Here is a 22,380-nt window from a genome sequence, read left to right as displayed (position 1 = left end):
ATTTCACTCAACATGATTTTCTCAAGGTCCATCCAAGATCAGCTGAAAACGGTGAAGTCACCATTCTTTACAGCTGAGTAGTATTCCATTGTGTATATATACCACAACTTGCTCAGCCACTCATCTGTTGTTGGACACCTGGGTTGCTTCCAGGTTTTGGCTATTACAAATTGTGCTGCCAAGAACATATGTGTACACAGATCTTTTTGGATGGATGTGTTGGGTTCCTTAGGATATATCCCCAGGAGGAGAATTGCAGGGTCATAGGGTAGGTCCATTTCTAGCCTTCTGAGAGTTCTCCAGACTGTTCTCCACAGAGGTTGGACCAATTGACATTCCCACCAGCAGTGCAGGAGGGTTCCTTTGACCCCACACCCTCTCCAGCATTTGCTGCTGTTACCTTTTCTGATGTATGACATTCTCACAGGAGTGAAGTGATATTTCATGTGTTTCTCAGCCTTTTGGATCTCTTCTGTGGTGAATATTCTGTCCAAGTCGTCCCCCCATTTTTGGATGGGGTTATTTGTTGTCTTGTTGTTGAGTCTGGCAAGCTCTTTATATATGTTGGTTATGAAACTCTTATCTGATGTATGGCATGTAAAGATCTTCTCCCATTCTGTGAGGGGTCTCTTGGTTTGGGTAGTGGTTTCTTTTGCTGTGAAGAAGCTTTTTAATTTGATGTAGTCCCATAGGTTTATACTTGCCTTAGTCTTCCTTGTAATTGGATTCGTTTCATTGACAAAGTCTTTAAAGTTTATGCAGAAAAAAGTTCTGCCAATATTTTCCTCTAAGTATCTGATAGTTTCTGGTCTAACATCCAAGTCCTTGATCCAGTTGGAATTTACTTTTGTATTTAGTGAAATACAGTGATTCAGTTTCATTCTTCTGCATGTTTCAACCCATTGTTTCCAACACCATTTGTTGAAGAGACTCTGCTTTCCCCATGTAATAGTCTGAGCCCCTTTGTCAAAGATTAGATGTCCATAGGTGTGGGGCCTCATTTCTGGGCTCTCAATTCTATTCCACTGGTCAGTGTGTCTGTTCATGTTCTAGTACCAAGCAGTTTTGATGACAATGGCCCTATAATACAGTTTGAGATCTGGGAGTGTGATGCCTCCAGTTCTGTTCTTTTTTCTCAAGATTGTTTTGGCAATTCTAGGTCTTTTCTGATTTCAGATAAACATTTGTAGCATTTTTTCTATTTTCCAAAAAAATGTGCTTGGGATCTTGATGGGGATAGCATTAAATTTGTAGATGGCTCTGGGTAATATATTCATTTTGTTGATGCTAATTCTTCCAACCCATGAACATGGAATATCTTTCCACTTCTTTGTGTCTTTTTCAATTTCTTTGAGTAGTGACTCATAATTTTCAGTATACAAGTCTTTCACTTCTTTGGTTAGCTTTACTCCTAGATATTTTATTGTTTTTGTTGCTATAGAAAAAGGAACTGATTTCTGGATTTCAACTTCTTCTAACTTAGTGTTTGCATAGAGGAATGCCACTGACTTTTGAATGTTAATTTTATAGCCTGACACCTTACTGTATTGCCTGATGATTTCCAAAAGCTTCTTGCTGGATTCCTTAGGTTTTTCCATGTATACTATCATGTCATCTGCAAATAAGGAGAGTTTGACTTCTTCTCTTCCAATCTGTATGCCTTTAATTCCTTGCTCCTGCCTGATTGCTATGGCAAGAACTTCCAACACTATGTTGAATAGTAATGTTGATAGTGGGCAGCCCTGTCTAGTACCTGATCTGAGGGGAAATGCTTCCAGTTTTTCACCATTGAGTATGATGTTGGCTGTAGGTTTGCTATATATAGACTCCACTATCTTCAGGAATTTTCCATCTATTCAGGAATTTTCCATCTATTCCCATTTTTTGTAGTGTTTTGATCATAAAGGGATGTTGTATTTTGTCAAAGGCTTTCTCTGCATCTATTGATATGACCATGTGGTTTTTGGTCTTGCTTTTGTTGATGTGGTGGATCACATTGATTGATTTACGTACATTAAACCAACCTTGCATGCGTGGGATAAACCCCACTTGGTCATGATGAACAATCTTTTTGATATACTGCTGTATCCGGTTGGCTAGAATTTTGTTCAATATTTTCGCATCTATGTTCATCAGAGATATTGGTCTGTAGTTTTCTTTTTTGGTTGTGTCCCTGTCTGCTTTTGATATCAGGGTGATGTTGGCTTCATAGAAGCTGGCAGGGAGTATTCCAGTATCTTCAATCTTCTGGAAGACTTTTAAAAGTAGAGGTATTAGTTCTTCTTTGAAAGTTTTGTAGAATTCATTTGTAAAGCCATCTGGTCCAGGACTTTTATTTTGGGGAAGATTTTTGATAACTGTTTCAATTTCATTAGCTGTGATGGGCCTGTTCATGTTATCCACTTCCTCTTTACTTAGTTTTGGAAGTTGGTAGGTATCTAGGAAATCATTCATTTCTTCCAGGTTCTCTAGCTTGGTGGCATATAGTTGTTCATAGAAGCCTCGCATGGTATGTTGAATTTCTGCAGTGCCTGTTGTGATATCTCCTCTTTCATTTACTATCCGATTTGTTTGGGTCTTCTCCCTTTTTTGTTTTCTGAGTCTGGCTAAAGGTTTGTCGATTTTGTTTACTCTTTCTAAGAACCAACATTTACTTTCATTGATCTTTTGTATGGTTTTCCTATTCTCAATGTTATTTATTTCTGCCCTAACTTTAGTGATTTCTGTCCTTCTGGTTGCTTTAGGGTTCCTTTGTGGTTCTTCTTCTAGGCCTTTAAGATGTGCAATCAGGCTGTTTATTTGTGCCTTTTCTTGTTTCTTAATGTGTGCTTGTATAGCTATGAACTTCCCTCTTAGGACTGCTTTAGCTGTGTCCCAAATATTTTGATAGCTTGTGTCTTCATTTTCATTGAACTCTCGAAACATTTTGATTTCTTCCTTGATTTCCTCTTTGACCCAGAAGTTGTTAAGAAGTGTACTGTTGAGCTTCCATATTTTGGGACTGTTACTAATCTTTTGTTGATTGTTAAGTGTTAGTTTAATTCCACTGTGGTCTGAGAAGATGCTTGGGATGATTTCAGTGCTCTTGAATTGGCTGATGCTGTCTTTGTGGCCTAACATATGGTCTATCCTTGAGAATGACCCATGTGGATTTGAGTAAAATGTGTATTCCAGTTTCTTGGGGTGAATGACTCAAAAAATGTCCAATAGTTCTAGTTTATCTATTTCTTCATTTAGCTCCCTTATGTCTTTAATGATTTTCTTCCTGGATGATCTGTCAAGTTGAGAGAGTGGGGTGTTGAAGTCCCCTACTATGATTGTGTTACTGTTAATATATTGCTGTAGCTCTTTCAGTAGAAGTTTGATGTATTTACATGGCTTCTCATTGGGTGCATAGATATTAATAATTGTTAAGTCCTCTTGATTGACTGATCCTCTGAGCTTTAAGTAGTGCCCATTCCTATCTTTTTTAATCTTATCTATTTTAAAGTCTATCATGTCAGATATGAGAATAGCTGCTCCTGCCCTTTTTTGTGGGCCATTGGCTTATATGATAGTTTTCCATCCTTTCACTTTAAGTCTGTGTTTGTCTTGTTGAGTTAGGTGAGCTTCCTGTAGACAACATATTGTTGGGTTGTGTTTTCTGATCCATCTTCCTACTCTGTGTCTTTTAATAGGTGAATTCAGGCCATTGACATTTACTGATATCAAAGATTGAAGACATTTTAACGCCATTCTTGTAGAGTTTTAAAGTGTTTTGATATATGTCCTATTTGTGGTGGTCTGGTTGTTTATAGGAGACCTTTCAGAACTTCTTTCAGGGCAGGCTTGGTGATGGTTGCTTCCTTCAACTGTTGCTTGTCTGAGAAGGTTTTGATGCTTCCATCTAGTCTGAATGACAGTCTAGCAGGATATAGTATTCTTGGCTGAAAGCCTTTCTCATTGAGCACTCGATAGATATCTTGCCATTCTCTTCTGGCCTGTAGTGTTTGTATGGAGAAGTCTGCTGCTAATCTTATGGGTTTTCCTTTGTAGGTGACTCTTTGTTTTTCTCTTGCAGCCTTGAGGATCCTTTCTTTATCCTTATTCCTTTCCATTCTAAGTATGACATATCTTGGTGTCTTTAGGTCTGGGTTAATTCTGTTTGGGACCCTCTGGGCTTCTTGAATCTTTATGTCTTTGGTGTTGTCTAGACTAGAGAAATTTTCAGCTATTATGGCCTGGAGAATGCTTTCTTCCTCTCCTTCTCTTTCTTCCTCTGGTAAGCCAATAATGTGTATATTGTTTCTTTTGAAGTCATCCCATAGGACTCTGTTGTTGTTTTCAGCATCTCTTAATCTCTTTTTGAGATCTCTTACTTCTTTTTTAGTTGTCTCTAACTCATCCTCAATCTTGCTAATTCTGTCTTCAGCCTCATAGATTCTATTCTCTCTGCCCTCTACTGCTTTCTGGAGTTCATCTATTTTGTTGCCCTGCTCTGATACTGTTTTAGTTTGTTCAGCTAGTTGCCTTCTTAGCTCAGTGATTTCAGCTTTCACCTCTCTAATAACCATGAGATAATTAGAATGTTCTTCCATATTCTCATTTGTTGTTCCTGCATTTCTGATTACAATTTTTTCAAATTCTTTACTCACTCCTGTTATTATTTCCTTAGCTAATGTTTGGATGTTGAACTCGTTGTTTTGTGCTTCACCCTCTGGAGGACTCTTGTCCTGGTTCGAGTCTCCAATATTTTTTCTTGTTGTGTTAACCATTTTATATATTATGTTATGAGTTCCCTTTATCAGTACTTTTCAAATTATTGATCACTATTGCCTGGATTGACTTGTGTCTAAGTAATTTAATTAAAGGGTTTACTGTGGTGGAAGTTAACAGTTTTTTCAATCCCTGAGTTGGAGCTCAGTGGTGTAAAAGCCTCTTTTTTTTTTCTTCCCTGTAGGCTATGGGAGCCTGAGGGCTTTTAAACTATCAATAGGCTTCTTAGCTTAATCACTGACTCCTGACCAAGAGATAATGTAGGGTGTGGCAGAGATAATCCAGTGGTTATGCAAAGAGACTTTCACAGCCCCTCAGTTATGCCATGGAGGTATAGGTCTTCTCCTGAGTTTCCCGGTTAGATCTCTGTCCCCTGGTGTCCCTCCCTGTTGCTGCTCCAGATTCTGAGGGTAGTAGCAATGGAGACTCAGAGTTGCACTTGGTGAGTCTCTGGGGAGTCCTTTCCTTCCTTCAGCTGTCCCCTTTTTTGTGGAGCAGACTGGAGGTGGTGTCTCCACTGATAAACTGTTGAACTGTTAGCAGTCACTTAATCTCTCCTTAGGCCCCTCTCTCCTCTCTGTCACCAGCCATGCGTGTTTGTACTCATGGGTGATTTACTGGTTTCCTGTGGTCATTCTAGTCCTGTCTTGTTTCGGTCCGGGTGGTCTCCTTTGGTATTCCTAGTTGATCTGGGAGAGGAGACGAGACCTTGCCTTACTTCTTAAGTGTCACTAGTATTCATCCTTTCCTTCTATCTTATCTCACTTAACATGATGCTTCTTTTATTTTTATATTTCAGTGAGTGGTGTATACAAAGTTCTGTTTTTTCTTTTTTAAATCTACTTGTACAACAGAAAATCCATGAAATACCAAGAACTCAGCACCATATGGGAGGTATTATGGTACCAAAGAAGGCTTTGGTGTTAAATGTCTCTTTTCTCTGTTTCTTTCTCTCTCTGGATGATAAGCTACCCAGAGTTGTAAACTCACATATGAGAAGCCCTGGCTCTGAAAATAAGAAAAGAAAGAAGAAATGAAGACAGAGAGGGAGGGCGGGAGGAAGGGAGGAAGAAAGGAAGGAAGGGAGGAAGGAAGGAAAGAAGGAAGGAAGGAAAGAGGAAGAGAAAGAGAAAGAAATTGGGGAAGGGAAGTACGAAGGAAGAAAGAAAAAAAGGCATACCAGAGAGAAAGTAAAAGAAGGCTGAAGATGGTGAAGTATTTAGAAGTAACCTTTCTCTCACTGAAGGCCTATATCCAGGGGGGCCAAGAGGGAAGAAGGTGATATCATTTACACTGTATAGTAAGTACACTGACTTGTGTGAGAAAAGATGAGACTAGGAACCTACACAGAGCTGTGTACGGTACAGCATCAGAGAAACACAGCCTTATTTGACATGTATTTTGTAGCTAGAGAATCAACACAATTTGTTTGTGGGTTGAATCAAAGAGGTAGTAGTTCCATAAAATATATAAAATCTTTACAGATTGAACCTATTATGCTATCTTCCCATCCCTACTTTTGATAATTTTATTCGTGAAGGAAATTAATGCATTTTTTTGAGTTACAGTCAGTTCCATGTATTGAGGTCTGAGCAGTATAACCACTTGAAAATGAGAGTATTTGTGTTTGTAATCAAATTTATTTTAATTGGTGACTTTGATGAAGTTAGGTGGTAACTTCAATGCCTTTCTGAATACTTTTGAGATAGAAAGGAACAGTGACAGCAGGCAGGGAGAGGGGCTCCAGGCAGAATATTTTTGGTTTTCATGTCATCAGAAGATACTATGCTCTAGATAGTCCAATGAGTCAAGCAGGTAAGCTGTAGAAGTTGCCACAAAGCCAGTTATACAGAGGACAAAACAGAACCATCAGAGAAACTATATCAGGAGCTGACTGTGTGAATATGGATGCACCCTGTGAAGCCTTCACCTAGACCAAAGAGATAACTAGGGACCCAATTCCTGCCCAACTTGTACACCTCACTGAAGGAGCCCCTCCCCTTTCTTTTGTGAGCCTTTCTTCTCCTTCACTCCTACAAGGGCTTTTCTGCACCTTTTAAACATGCCCTTTAAAACTTCAGTCTCGGAGTGGGGCGGTGACACAGAGGGTTAAGCGCACATGGCGCACAGCACAAGGACCAGAATAAGGATCCCTGTTTGAGCCCCCGGCTCCTCACCTGCAGGGGAGTTGCTTCACAGGCGGTGAAGCAGGTCTGCAGGTGTCTATCTTTCTCTCCCTCTCTCTGTCTTCCCCTCCTCTCTCCAATTCTCTCTGTCCTAACAATGATGACATCAATAAGAACAACAATAATAACTACAACAACAATAAAAAGACAACAAGGGCAACAAAAGGGAAAATAAGTAAATAAAATTTTTAAAAACTTCAGTCTCTCTCTCTCATCTCTCTCTTTGTCAACCTTGGCAACTGTCACTCATTCTTGAGTGCATGGGTCACAAGAATTTAGAAATTAGTAACATTTTGATTTATCAAAGGCATCTTTTCCAAGTCAAGAACAATGTTCTGTAAGTGTTGTATTTATTATTTAGCACTGAGCCTGGGAAGCTGGATCAGGTTAACTAAATATCCTCTCCACCCCAACTTCCTGGGGTTAACTTGGAGAAGAAGTCCCAGACACTCCTGATCAGGAGTGGGAACCCTGAAGTTTCCAAGCAGAATTATCATTGTTGCTTCTGGAGTTTACCACTTAATCTTGGCACTTTATTTCTGTTAGATAGTAGCTATCTTCCTTTTTTTTTTTTTTTTTTTGTCAAACTGATCACTGATTTTTCATTGTTGTTGTCACAGAGAAAGAGAGAAACAGAGAGACAGAGACAGAAACCACAGCAACAACATGTGGTGGGAAGCCTGAGCTGAGCCCATGAAAAAGTAAACACACTATTTAAGTGAGCTAGCTATCTTGCCAATTCCTTGTCTGAGCTTCTTATCTATTATTATAATATGTTTGAAAAAGATGACTGGAATAAAAGCATGATCACTCACCAAAAAGAAATAAAGTCACATTACAGTATGGTCTGTTATCTCAAGCTGTAAGTAGAATTAATTTTTCTTTGGAACTCACCAAAATGTACTATCTTTTCCTTCATATCCTCATGGAGTTACTGGCTCATTATCTTTGATTTATTGGTGATTCTGGAATTCTCAAGTGTAAGAGAAGCCTATTTCTTTCCCTCTCTGGTTCCCTAAAATAGTCTTTCCTTTCCCAGTCAGAAATTTATTGTCTTTTCCACTGCTTTCTAACAAACACAAGAAGGGAATTTTTGAGTTTTATTTATATAAAACAAGTTATTATAATTATGGCAGAACTAAACATTACTTTTGAAGGAAATGTAATATTTTCTTTGAATTACAGTCAATTATATTGTATTATGAGTTCTGAGCACTATAATGAATTGGCAATGGAAGATGTTTGAGAATGAACTGACTTTAATATGGCTAAGAGCTATTTATCCTTTAATATGTAACTCAAATATTAGTCTGTGTAGGAAGCCTTCTCTTAATTCCCCCATATTCACCCAAAGACACTGGGTAGATGAACCAATATGTATGTTACCTTCTACAAAGTCTTATCTAAATCTACACTGTTTGATTTCTTATTATCACACAGAATCAGAAAGTGACAGAATGTAAAAAGTAATAATAATAAAGTGTGGTATAGAGAATGACTGTCCAGAAAAAGTACCTTTTTACTCCCTTTATTTTTATAATATATTTTATGTCTTTTGGGGGTAACTTTAGTTTACACATCTATACATGATTAAAAGTATAATTTTATGGCCAGGAAGATAGCCCACTTGGATGTGGTGCTAGATTTATCATACATACTACCCAGGTTGGATCCTGGTCTGTACTGTAGGAAGCTTTGGTGTTGTGGCTTATGTGTCCATCTCTGTCTTTGGTGAAGAAGTACAATTTCTCACCTCTTCAAATTGCATCACCTCACCCCAGTTTCTTCCTGAAGCACCCCTTCCCATCTTCTTTGTTTACCTCAGTTTTTTAGTTCTTTACTCTCAGTGTATAGTCTTCTTGGACTTTCCTTGTTTTCTTTGCTTTGTTTGCCCAATTTGAAAGAGGTCATTCCATATTTTATTTCACAGAGACTTTGAGTAAGTAACTTGACTAGATGACATGTAACTTTTCTAGATGACATGAGAAATAGCTAAAATGGATTTTTCTATTCTGTGGTTATTTTTTTTCTATCATACAAAACAGGCATTTATTGTGTTACATCATTCAGTTGGTTTAGTTTCTAACTAGAATGGTTCTGCCTAAAATTATACTGGTGTAGCTCTGAAGACGGTTAATGCATATATGAATGTGTACATATATATTTACATATTCTCACAAATAATAGCAGTAAAACCAGTTAGTCACAAAATAGTGAGTAGCAGAAGTATATTGCACACAAAGTGAAAAAGAAGTTTGAGAATTGGGAGTTCTTTAACCAATACAAGGAAAGAGGCATTTATAAAGTGGAAAATCACTGTTTCTCACAGTGATTGTTTATGTTTTTAATAATTAGAATTATATTATTAGAATATTATTAATTTTTTCTCAAGTGATAAGGAAGTGATTAGTACTTACATCTTGCCAGCTTCAGGAAACAGCATAAAGTTTGGCTTATTATTCCCAGAGGCATGAACAAGAAATGAGCCAGAAATTTAACAGTAGCACATAATAATTACATTAAAGACACATAACTATGAATAACTGAAAATATAAGCAAACTTCAGTCACTTGTTCAAGAGATACCCCACATTATATTGAAATGCATATACTTTATAGCCTCTGCAGAGGAGATGATGGCATTATCTGGCTTATCCAAATTTTGGTGACATAATCTTGTATTTAGGCCACAAATGCAAAAAGGCCACCAGGCTTCTCAACAGCAAATTGAGTGCTGGGAAGAGATGTTTGTTATGATTAAGATTGTATTCAGAATTGCAAAAAAGGAATTAGTTTATTCATTAATTCTTTCTTTCACAAGAATAGATGGGACAGTAAATGTGTGCAAAAGGAAATCTGTGTAACTGTGGGGTCTGGAATGGGCGAGAGACAGGATATGCGTGTGTGTGTGTGTGTGTGTGTGTGTGTGTGTGTGTGTGTGAGATGGATCTTTCCTTCTCCCTGTTTTTCAAAGGTAGGCACTTTCACTAGGAGAGGGACAGGACTGAGAAGATGATCCTGTATTTTTTTTAAATTTTATTTATTTTCCCTTTTGTTGCCCTTGTTGTCTTTTTATTGTTGTTGTAGTTATTATTGTTGTTCTTATTGATGTCATCATTGTTAGATAGGACAGAGAGAAATGGAGAGAGGAGAGGAAGACATAGAGGGGGAGAGAAAGATAGACACCTGCAGACCTACTTCACCACCTGTGAAGCAACTCCCCTGCAGGTAGGGAGCCGGGGCTTGAACCTGAATCCTTACACCAGTCCTTGTGCTTTGTGCCACATGCGCTTAACCCACTGCACTACCACCCAACTCCCATGATCCTGTATTTGTATAACAAGGGGCAAGAGGTAAAACCACAACCCTGAGCATATCAGCATTCTGCCTCTTTTTAAATTCTTCTCAGAGCTGCCCTTCCTAATCTGCAGTAAATACCACAAATTCTTGCCATTCCAATAGTGAAAATTGAGGTTTCTGAAAATGACAGTAAGTATGGAGCTATATGTAAAGGAGTATGTTGAATGGCAGACAGGAAGAAGTTAGAAGGACCAAGTGATTGGAGTCAAGGAAAAGGTTGGGAGGTGTTGGGGGATACAACTGAATACAACCTGAATTCCAAGAATGTCTTTCTTATACCCCCCTTGAATGAACCTAATATTCTTACCTAGCATCTTAAACAAAGGACTGCTTGCTCTTTTGGATTTTCTGCATATGTTTACTTGCTTGTTTTGCTTTTGGAGTATATTGACTTTCTCCCACAGCATTGATGGTGAGTATGGGTATCACATAGGTCACAGAATCTTAGAGGAAGGCTGGGTTTCTACTGTTGACAATCTAAGGAAGTTGAAATATTGAAAGTGGCTAGAATTTCATAGGCCACAAACTTATTAATTTTTTTTATTTATCTTGTTACCAGGGTTATTGCTGGGGCTTAATGCCTGCATGATGAATCTACCACTCCTGGTGGCCATTTTTTCTCCTTTCTTTTTTCATTTCTATTTTTGCCTTTCTTTCTTGAACTTAAAAAGAAGATTCATTTTTAGAAGAGAGGGGAAATATAAAGAGAGAGAGAGAGAGAGACACCTCTAGCACTGCTTTACCACTTGTGAGGCTTGCCCCCTGCAGGTGGGGATGAGAGGCTTGAACCCTGGTGCTTGCACACTGTAATGTGACAATCAGCCAGGTCTGTCATCACCTGGCCCTTCAAATCTTATTTTTTTCATTGTTTTAAAATTAATTAATTTATTTATAAAGTGGAAATATTGACAAGACTACAAAGTAAGAGAGGTACATTTCCACACAATGCCCACCCTAGAGCTCCATATCCAACACCCTCCCTTGATAGCTTTCCTATTCTTTATCCCTCTGGAAGCAGGATCATTGTAGGGTACAGAAGGTGGAAGGTCTGGCTTCTCTAATTGCTTCTCCGCTGGACATGGGCATTGGCAGGTCGACCCATATTCCCAGCCTGTCTCTCTCTTTCCCTACTGGGGCAGGGCTCTGGGGAGGCAGGGCTCCAAGATACATGGTGCGGTCCTCTGCCCAAGGAAGTTAAGTTGGCATCATGGTATCACTTGGAACCTGGTGGCTGAAAAAGAGTAAAGACATAATGCAGAACAAATTGTTGTCTAATCATGAACCTTAGGGCAAGAATATTGCAAATGAAGATGTGGACATCTCCATTTTGGAAGAAGCTGGTAGGTCTGTTTTAGGTATGTTCCAGAGAGCCTATGACTCTACTAGTTTTTGCCTGAACCTGACATCTAATATGCAGGCGGACCCAGGTTATTGTCTGGAGAGATGGTGTCATAGTTGGGAAAAGGACTAGAAAGCTGGATCAGGTAAGAGAGTAGCTCCCAAATATGGGGAAAGTGTATAAATATTGTTAACTATAAACTCTACCAGTTTGATCTGGGGCCCATATTCAGCACAAGAGCCTATGTAACCTCTGCATCTATGTAGATCTGAGCTCACTTTCTGTGGTCACAGCTAGGAACATTCCAGGCTGCACTAATTTCAGGGTCCATCTTCCTCAGATGGTAGGTAGAGTATGTTGTCCAGCCTCCCTTCAGAGAATGGAATATTCTCCACCATTGTTGATCCACATTGAGGATACGATCCTATAGGGGCCCACAAAGGGGTCCATTATGTTTTTTCTGATGGAGATAACCAGTGACAGTGGCGAGAGGGATCTGTTAGAGGTTAAAGTCTGTAATGTCTGTGTGGGAACCTCAGGACTCCCTGACTAGGGCTCCAGGTGATGGGATGGCCTGACAGTGACTAAAGAGCCATCGTTAAAGTATGCCAGTCTCTTGCCCCTATTAAACTTTTGTAGTACTTACTTTGTCTGACACAGTTAGCTTTGGAGTGACTGGGGGACTTGTATTAGGAAGTAGGTGAGGAGTATATGTAGGTCTAAGTAGAAACTGTTTCATTAGGTACTTTAAGGTGTCTTTAGTTCTCTCTACTTTCTTGCTTCATTTTTTGACTCACTGCAAATTATTGTGCATTTTTCTTTACAAAAAATATTTTCCCTTAATTTATTTTCCCTTAATTTATGCCCTATCTTATGAGCCCTGGTCTATATCTAGGTTTTGTTAAGAAGTGTGCCACTCAAAATGGAGTTAAGGAGTTGTATGAGCTAGAAAAGGTCTTACCAGTGTAATGGAGCTAGAGATAACATTCTATGCCTGACATCTCTAGACACAGTCCAAAGTGAAACATGCCAAGATGGTACTGATTGCACTGAGTAGGTTGGGATCAGCAGGTGCAATATCAGTTGGTTTGCATTGGGAGAGCCATAAAAGAAAGTGAGTCCCACTCTAGAGGTTTCAGGACTGGGCTTTATAGAGAAAGGGGAAAGTTCCTGCTGTTTTAGGATTTAAGAAGGCAATAGATAGTTATAGCTATAATCAAATCATTTGGCAATTAGGTTGACTTTGAAAATCCCATTGTTAGAATTTGCTGTATAATACAGGACCTCACCATAACTTATGACCTTTTATGCTATCTATATATAGCTGTATCTTACAAAGTAATGTCACCGGTTGCTTCTGTTCTCCCTGGTCTGTTTTATGAGAGTCAGCATTTCAAAGAGCAAGTCATTATTAAAAATGTATTAGCAATTTGAGACCACTGTTAAAATTCATTATGATTACACATTTGAAGTCTTAACTGCTTAGATTAAAGGAACATATACTCAGCCTGTGGTCTTGTGCATTAAAAGGTTTGAGGTATTCAATCAGTTTTCCCCCCTCTCATATTAATTAAATAGTGATTCATAAGACTACAAGTTAATACAAGTTGATAGGAGTATACATCAAATCAACACCATTCCCACCACCAAAAGCCTGTGTCCTGACACCCCACCCCCACCCCAGTGAAGCTGAACATCTACTCTCACCCTCCACCCAGAGAGTTTTACTTTGGTGCCCCACTCCAAACTCAGTCAGATTCTGCTTTGCGTTTCCCCCTCACCATAATTTATGTCCTTTTAGGCTATTTACATATAGCTGTATCTTATAAAGTAATGCTACCAGTTGCTTCTGTTCTCCCTGGTCTAAGTTTTTAGGAGATCTAATGTTCAAAGAACAAGTCATTATTAGAAATGTATTAACAGTTTGAGCCCACTGTTAACATTCAATCTGATTTCCAATTTGAAGTCTTAAGTGCTTAGATTGAAGGAACATGTACTCAGCCTATGGTCTATGCATCAAAAAGTTTGAGACATTCAATCCATTTTTCCCCTCTTATATTAATTAGTGATTTGTAGTATTGCAAGTTAATAGGAGGGTATATCAACACCATTCCCACCACCAAAAGACTGTGTCTCTCCCCGCTTACCCCTTCCCCTCCAGTGAAGCTGAACATCTACTCTCACCCTCCACCTAGAGATTTGTACTTTAATGTCCTACTCCAAACTCAGTCAGATTCCACTTTGAGATTCCTTTTCTGTTCTTCTTTCTCAACTTCTGTTTATGAGTGGGATTGTCCCATACTTATCTTTGTCTTTCTGACTTATCTCACTTAACATAATTCCTTCTAGTTCCATGCAAGATGGGTCAGAGTAGTGGGTTCATTGTTCCTAATAGCTGTGTAGTATTCCATTGTATAAATATCCCACAGCTTTCTCAGCCATTCTTCTGTTGTTGGGCATCTGATTTGCTTACAGGTTTTAGCTATTAAAAATTGTGCTGCTATGAACATTGGAGTACATATATCTTTTTGGCTGGGTGTTATGGAGATTTACAATGCTAGTTATTACACCTATGGTGGCCACAGAGCAAAGAAGGAAATAGATATTTATAGAAAGTAGAAGAAAAATTAGTGAGGAACTCACCACAGAAACTCATCCACTCTATAATTGGCATATTGTACCAAGTAAAACACTCTGGGTTGGGTGGGTGGGGGAGGAGAATACAGGTCCAAAAAGGACGACAGAGGACTTAGTTGTATTGTTATATGGTAAACTGGGAAATGTTATGCATGTACAAACTATTGCATTTACTGTTGAATGTAAAAAATTAATTCCCCAGTAAAGAAATTTTAAAAAAGAAACTCATCCACACAAAAGGACAGATAAAAGCAAGTGGGCAAAGAATCAACAATTTAAAACAAACTCAAAACAAAAATTAGAACGGACATATGAAAACCACACATATCAATAATCACCATAAATGTGAATGGTCTAAATTAGACTGTAGAAAACTATAGTAATTACCTAGGGGTGGGGGAAGGGCACAGACTTTTGGTGGCAGGAAAGGTGTGAAATTACAATCCTATTGATTTATATTATCATAAACCATTATTAATGTGACATATTAGAGGGAAAATAAATGTAATACTTCAAGTTCTCTAATTGCCTAGCCCATAGCTCTAAGTCCAAACATTTGGTTTAGTCTAAATATTCAATACCTCATATTTGGAAGATGATCAAACTCTGACGCTAGGCTTAAACTGTTCAAAGATCTCTAAAAACGTAGGTGTATATATAGCTTTTTAAACATCTAAAACAACTACAACTTTAGGTCAGACAGATCAAGACCATTTGGCCCAGCCAGTATCTAAAATATGAAGATGTCCAGATACCACTAAAGGGCACAAAACAAAGTGAGCTCTAGTATATTACTATAGATTCTAACCATTGGATTAACATAAAAAACAAACCCCCAACTAACCTGGCTTTAATAATAACTAATTATTCCTATTCTGAGATCTTTCTAAGAATACAAGAAACCCCTTTCATTCTCTTTAAGACCCTCATTTCTCCTGGTCCTGGGACATCTAGGACTATGCCCGCACTTCTCAATAATTCTTTTCTCTGATTCTTCACAGCCATACCACCTATGATGACCTCAACCAAATCACTATTAGTGCTGCCATCCCATATTATGCAGCTACTGAATTTATTTATTTATTTATTTATTTTCCCTTTTTTGCCCTTGTTTTTTTTTAATATTTATTTATTTTCCCTTTTGTTGCCCTTGTTGTTCAACATTGTTGTGGTTATTGATGTCATCATTGTTGTTGGCTAGGACAGAGAGAAATGGAGAGAGGAGGGGAAGGCAGAGAGGGGGAGAGAAAGATAGACACCTGCAGACCTGCTTCACCTCCTGTGAAGTGACTCCCCTGCAGGTGGGGAGCCAGGGGCTCTAACCGGGATCCTTAAGCCGGTCCTTGCGTTTTGCACCACGTGCGCTTAACCCGCTGCACTACCGCCCGACTCCCTTTGCCCTTGTTTTTTATTGTTGTTGTAGTTATTATTGTTGTTATTGATGTTGTCATTGTTAGATAGGACAGAGAGAAATGGAGAGAGGAGGGGAAGACAGAGAGAAAGAAAGACACTTGCAGACCTGTTTCACTGCCTGTGAAGTGATTCCCCTGCAGGTAGGGAGCCAGGGGCTCGAACAGGATCCTTAAGCCGGCCCTTGCACTTTGTGCCACGTGTGCTTAACCCACTGGGCTACTGCCCAACTCCCACAGCTATTATGGTGGTTGAAACCTGAGATACAGAACCTGAGATGTCAGCCTTGCAACTCTTCACATGGGAATACTCACATCCACTTTAGACAACATATCATCTAACAAAGTTACAGATACTAGTTATGGGGTAGCATTTAGGGTACTGGGTACATGTAGCCACAAGCTAGGGGCAATTATATAACTCAAAGTAATAGTATTCAATAGTTCTTGATGATTAGGCTTAGATCTACCAAACCTGGAATCCTAGTTGTTGTGCCTAAAGAAGGCATCAATAATTCTCTAATTGATTAGATTTTGACCAAATTAGCTTAGCAATCTAACAGTAAGGTTCAAAGACGACAGATCCCCAAAAAAGTAATTCTGGTTGGGATGAACAAATGACACTCAATACTTAAACAACTGGGAGAAAATCCAAGGTCATCAGAGAGTGAGAAGTACAAGAGTTGTATAATAGTAAGAGACAGGCTCAATTAATAAGGGCTCTCTTGGTCAATATCACACCACCCCTCCATCTGGGGCCCTAGTCAGGGAATCCTTGCATTCCCACACAAATATGATGGGCCTAGATCTCTAATGGACCCCTCTTTGGACCACTACTAGGCACTTCTATCAGGAATGCCATCATAAGCCCTCTTGTGTGCCCTCTCAGGACCTTGTCCTCACCATAGAGCAACTATGGTAGGGACTGCCCCAGTCTCTGAAGGGAGGTTAGGATATACTGCTCTGCCACTCAAGGAATATTGGTCCTGAAATGAGTGCAGCCTGCACTGTTCCCAACTGTGACCATGAACTGTGAGCTCAGACCATTAGAGGGACTTAAAGGTTACACAGGCTCTGGTGTTAAATGGGCCCTGGGTTGGGTAGATGGAGGTAAATAGTTAATTCTATCCATAGAATTTTTTCAAGAATGGAGCTACTCTCTGTCCTAATCCAACTTTCTAGGCCCTTTCTTTACTCTGACATCATTTTCTCAGAATGCTGAAGATATTGATAGACCTGCCAATGCCCATGTCCAGTGTAGAAGCAGTTACAGAATTTTGATTCTACCTTTTGCACACACAAAAAATTTGATCTATACTCCCAGTGGTGGAGAAGAGATAGGAAGAAGAGGACTGAACTCAGCTCCATCAGGTCCTAGAATCTCCTGTATCCCTGCTTCACCACTCTTTCAGGTGAGAACAGGAGCTTGAACTGAGACCCCTATTGCACAGTAGATGTGAGCTTAACCTGGCACTCCACTTCCCAGCCCTTTCTTTTATCATAATTTTCCATTTTCTTCTTTGTGATGCACTTTTCTCATTATTCTCCAACCTCTTCTCTCAAAGCTAATTCAAAATGCAGTAAGTTGGCCATTTCTTTTTGAGCTTTACCTTCAATATTTGTGGCACCACTAAAATACTCCAGGAATGTGCCATCCCCTTTTCATTTCCTGATACTGATTCTTGCCTTCCACTCTCCTCTTATGGGAGTCTCTTAAGTACTCAACTGTCTGCTGTTGGACTAGCTTCGCGAGCAGGAGACAGACGACCAGGGACTCATGGCTGGGTTGTATGCAGTATCTCTTTATTCATGCAGAGCGCAGTGCAATCCAAACCAAGGTAAACTAAACTAAAGTAAAACTCACAATTCTGTCCTTATATATACTTGCCAAGTAGGGTGTAAACAGGATGTGATGTAGAGAGGGTGGAGAGAAAAGTGACTGGTGAAAATCAGGGTGTGACAAGGAGAAGGGGCGGAGCAGGCGAGAATTCTACCACTGAACCACTAATACCCTGGAGGGAGGGTGGTGCTTAATTAACAATGGTTATGTAAATAGAATACAGTGGGGATTAAACCAAATGAAACAGAAGGAATTTAGAAGCAGAATTAGAAGCATACCAACAGTCTGCCTTCCTTCTTTCATTAAAATTGGACTTAGCCAACTTAGACTTCTACATCACTACTACTTGTTGATGACTGTGATCCCAGGTTCTTCCACCTTTTTACCTGACTTGCATAGTTCCATATCCCCAACACCTTTCCCTACTGTGTGATCCTCCAGCTTTTTCATTCCCCCTATAATCATAGGTTGTATTTGTGTCTCTGCCATATTCTTGTAGGGTATTACAGGTATTTGTCTTTTCAGCACATAATTTAAGTACTGGGACAAAGCATCTGATTACTTCTTGAATAAATATGTTTAATATATTGCTAAAGCAATTTTGTTTGAATCTCTTGTGATCTTCCCCCTAAATTCTTCTCTTACTGGTAATGGTAGTAGTATACAGTATATAGTATATACTATTTGATTCTAATATCTTCCAGTTCTCTGTGTCTTTCCTCCTTTCCATTATATTCATCAAATCTTGTCACTTGACGCGGCGGCGGCGGGACGCAGAAAAAAGGAGGTTTGGAGCAGAAAGGAAACACAATCCTTTATTCACGCAGGGACCTCAGGGTTGGGGTGGGAACGTGGCAGTTAGGGCCACATGGAACCAGCCAAGAATAGGCGTCCCCTGCTACTGCACTGCCAGGCAAGAGAGCGAGAGAGGGGAGGGAGAGTAGGCGGGCTTTTTAGGTCAACATCCCAGAGTGACATGTCAGGACAGGATTGGTTGGGGAAAGCCCTGAAAGTACCATATATCTCTGTATAAAGTGGCAGAGCCTTGGGGAGACAACTGCACAGAATCTCCCCCTTTTCCTTTATATCTAATGGACACAGTAAGGAAATGTATAGAGTGGAGCAGGCTTAAATGTTTTTAAGGAATGCCGTGCTCAGGTGGGAAAATGTAGAAAGTTTTTGTGGGGGAGGGAAGGCTTAAATGGCCACCAACCTTGTGAGATTCATGTGTCCCCCCTGTGCTCAACCCCTCTTTAGAGAGAGAGACTTACCTGGAGGGACTCATCTCATAGGTTAAGCTCTGCCAGGCTCAACCATCTCCTCACAATATTTCTACAGCTTACTCTATCTTTCTATCTAGTCATCACATTAAGATGGTTCAATGTCTGTAAAAGACTCCATCTGTGACAGAGGAATAGTAGTGTAGGGGTGAGCAGAAACCTTTTGGGCATAAACCTAAATGATATAACAAAATAGGAAAGGACAAGTAGGGGAACAGTAAGAGCCAGTGTGATGTCAAGGGAAGGCTTGGTGCACAAAGGAACATTCCCTGTCTTGGGAGTGGGGGGGCAAGGGTTCGTAATGAGGGAGCGTTTCCTGCCTCAAAGGGAGGTAGGTGGGAGGGCATGGCCCACCAAGTGGAGGGGCTATTTGGCATTGTATAGTCCTCAAGGCAACAGTCTACAAAGTCTATGAACTCTTCAGGGTCAGTCTTTGAAAGGCCAGCAACATGAAGGGAAGGAAGCTGCTGTAAAATTGTGTAAAGTGTCCAAAGGGTAAACCAGCAAGTCCAATAGAAGTGTCAGTCCAAAGTAGGCGACTAGGGAGAGAAATGGCAGGGGATGAAACGCCGCATGAGGAAGGTCAGCCGCTGGAATTCCACTTTTCTGTAGAGAGTGAGCTGGAACTGCCAAAACATGACAGGCAAAGCAGAATCAGGAAGGGCAGACAGGCAGTAAGAAAGTTCTGTTCTTGGAGTCTGTGATTCAGGTTCTTTAGATCGCGTCAGGTGACGTCTTGGATTTTGGGGGGTGTGCAACTGTAGTCGTGCTATCTAATGGGCGATTTCAGAGTGTGCAGGGGTCCAGATGGTTTTCCCAGGATTCCTGTGAAAGAAACACAATCTGCTTCCCATAGTTAGCAGGGCATCTGATTTGAATTTTTTATAGAAAAAGAGGTTTGGTGCCTTAGCCAACTGAATATTGGGGGATGTATCTTCCGTTGTTTATTTATTTATTTATATATATATATATATATATTTTTTTTTTACTTAATTGAGCCTCAGCATTTGGTGGGCCTATAGTGGCAAGATGAGATACACCAGTTAAGTGTAAAAATATGTGAATGTTGTTAATTAAAATAATTTGTATATGGAGGAACTTTTTATAGTTTAATACCTTACCATATGAACAGATGATTCTTCATGTGAAGGCTTGATAGCTGTAATCACTTACTTATGAAAAAAATAAAACTTGTAACAAGTTAGAGGTTTACTATAATTGATAGCTCGATGATTATAATTGGTTTAAGTATCTTTATGACTTTGTTTAAAGGTCATCTAATGTGACCTCTTGTAGCAGTCTCTACAGCAGGATCTTCAGACCAATTTTAGTTAAAATATATATTGATTTTTTAACCATTTTACTTTGGACTATAAACAGACTCAGGTTACTTAGAGAGTTAACACATGTGACAATGGTTTTAACATTTACAGTGTCAGATTGATGCCAGATCTGTTGTGGATTAATTTCCACAAGATAGTTTACAGGGCACTTTTGGGGGCCCTCCAAAAGCACCCTGTATAGAGAATTTGTATTTTAGTTTTAGGGATGTATTGTCACATTAAATATTTAGACTTTACCTTAAATAGTTAATTACTTTTAGCAAATTAATTTTACCTTGTCTGGTAATAATGTAGCTTCAAGGTTACACTTTTAACCATTAAGTTAGTGTTTACCAAACTCGAAACATGCCTATAAACATTTAGTTATAACACACAGGAGGAGAAAAACTTTTGTTATGAAAACATATCATTTTAAAAGCAAATTTAGATCTGTCTTTACTCACACAGTTTAAGACTAAGCACTATATATATATATATATATATATATATATATATATATATATATATATCAAGACTTATATATAAAAAATCAAGAGAGAAAAAACATTTTGAAATGTTTCTGGACATCTCCAGAAACCTTGGCTGTGTACAGCATTTTTATATAAATTAAGCTTTAGAGTACTCTGAGCAGATGGGTCATACAAAAATTTTTGGTCATTCAACACACTCACTCACAAAACACAACTGGCCAGTCATAACATAAGACATCCAGAGAAGGCATAGGAGAGTGGGCTCTGTGAGCCAGATTTTCCAGATTTCACCATGTCGTGTTATGGATCCTGGGATGCATCTTGCATCTAGTCCTTTAGTAGTATTTCTTGTTCTTCAGGGATAGCAGCGCCATCATGCGGGTATTGTCGGACATGGTGGGCAGGAAGCCAGACAGGTTTGGAGTAATTCTGTGGAAAAACGCATATGAAACCCCTCCCCATGGTCAATAGGGGGTCAGGCCCTTTCCAAATTTTATTGAGTGGGTCTTTCCATTTGACCTTAATAGCTGGGAGGGTGGATGGTGTTTGCCAATGAAGAATAATAGGAGGTAGGTCTGAGTTATTGTAAATATTAAAGAGATTTAATGTAGTTAAGGCTTTTGCAGGCTGGATATTGGGGGGGTACATTACTCCTTTATCTTTATTTAATTGAGCCTTAAGGGTTTGATGGGCCCACTCGACAATGACTTGTCCCTGTGGATTATAGGGAATCTCTGTGGTGTGAGTAATGTTCCAGAGAGAACAAAAATATTTAAATTGTTTGCTGGTAAACATATTCCTATTGTCAGTGTTCAGTTGAAGAGGTAAGCCCATTACAGCAAAACAGGAGAGCATATGGATTATAAGCTTTTTAGAGCTTTCTCTGGTCTGAGCTGTCACCCACATAAATTTAGAAAAGGTATAATTTGAGACAAACACATATTTTTGTTTGCCAAAATTTGGTATATGGGTGACATTGATTTGCCTAAGAGTGTTGGCTTTTAAGCCTCAGGGGTTAACCCCAAGAGTTTGAATAGCAGGTGCTTTTATGAGACTTGCACAGGAAGAACATGCAGCAAGAATATGTTTCAACTGTGGTAAAGGAACATCAGGAAATCGAGCTCGAAGGCCTTTAAGATTAACGTGCGTTAGGGAATGAAAGTCAGCAGGATCAGAAACAGAGACTAGGAGAATTCCTGTGGAGGCAAGGTGGTCAGCTGCAGCATTCCCTTTGGACAGGGAACCAGGAAGAGGGCTGTGGGAACGAAGGTGTTGAACATACAGTGGTTGGGTTCGAGAACAGAGTGTAGAGGCGATTTGAATCAAGAAAGGGGAAAGTGGGTTGTCATCAATTTTTACATAAGAACAAACAAGCCATGGAAGTAAGTTAACAGTATACACACTGTCAGAAAAAAGGTTGAAGGATTCTGGTACAGCTTTTTTTTTTTTTTTAAGATTTTTAAAAAATTTTTTTATATTTATTTATCCCCTTTTGTTGTCCTTGTTTTATTGTTGTAGTTATTATTGATGTCAGCGTTGTTGGATAGGACAGAGAGAAATGAGAGAGGAGGGGAAGACAGAGAGGGGGAGAGAAAGACAGACACCTGCAGACCTGCTTCACCGACTGTGAAGCGACTCCTCTGCAGGTGGGAAGCCAGGGGCTTGAACCAGGATCCTTACGTGGTCCTTGCGCCTTGTGCCACCTGCACTTAACCCACTATGCTACCACCTGACTCCCCTGGTACAACTTTTAATGCAAGGA

Source organism: Erinaceus europaeus, chromosome 12 (assembly GCF_950295315.1).
Source record: "Erinaceus europaeus chromosome 12, mEriEur2.1, whole genome shotgun sequence".
Lineage (NCBI taxonomy): Eukaryota > Metazoa > Chordata > Mammalia > Eulipotyphla > Erinaceidae > Erinaceus > Erinaceus europaeus.
The sequence above is the reverse complement of the archived record's forward strand: the minus strand, read 5'-3'. Positions refer to the sequence as shown.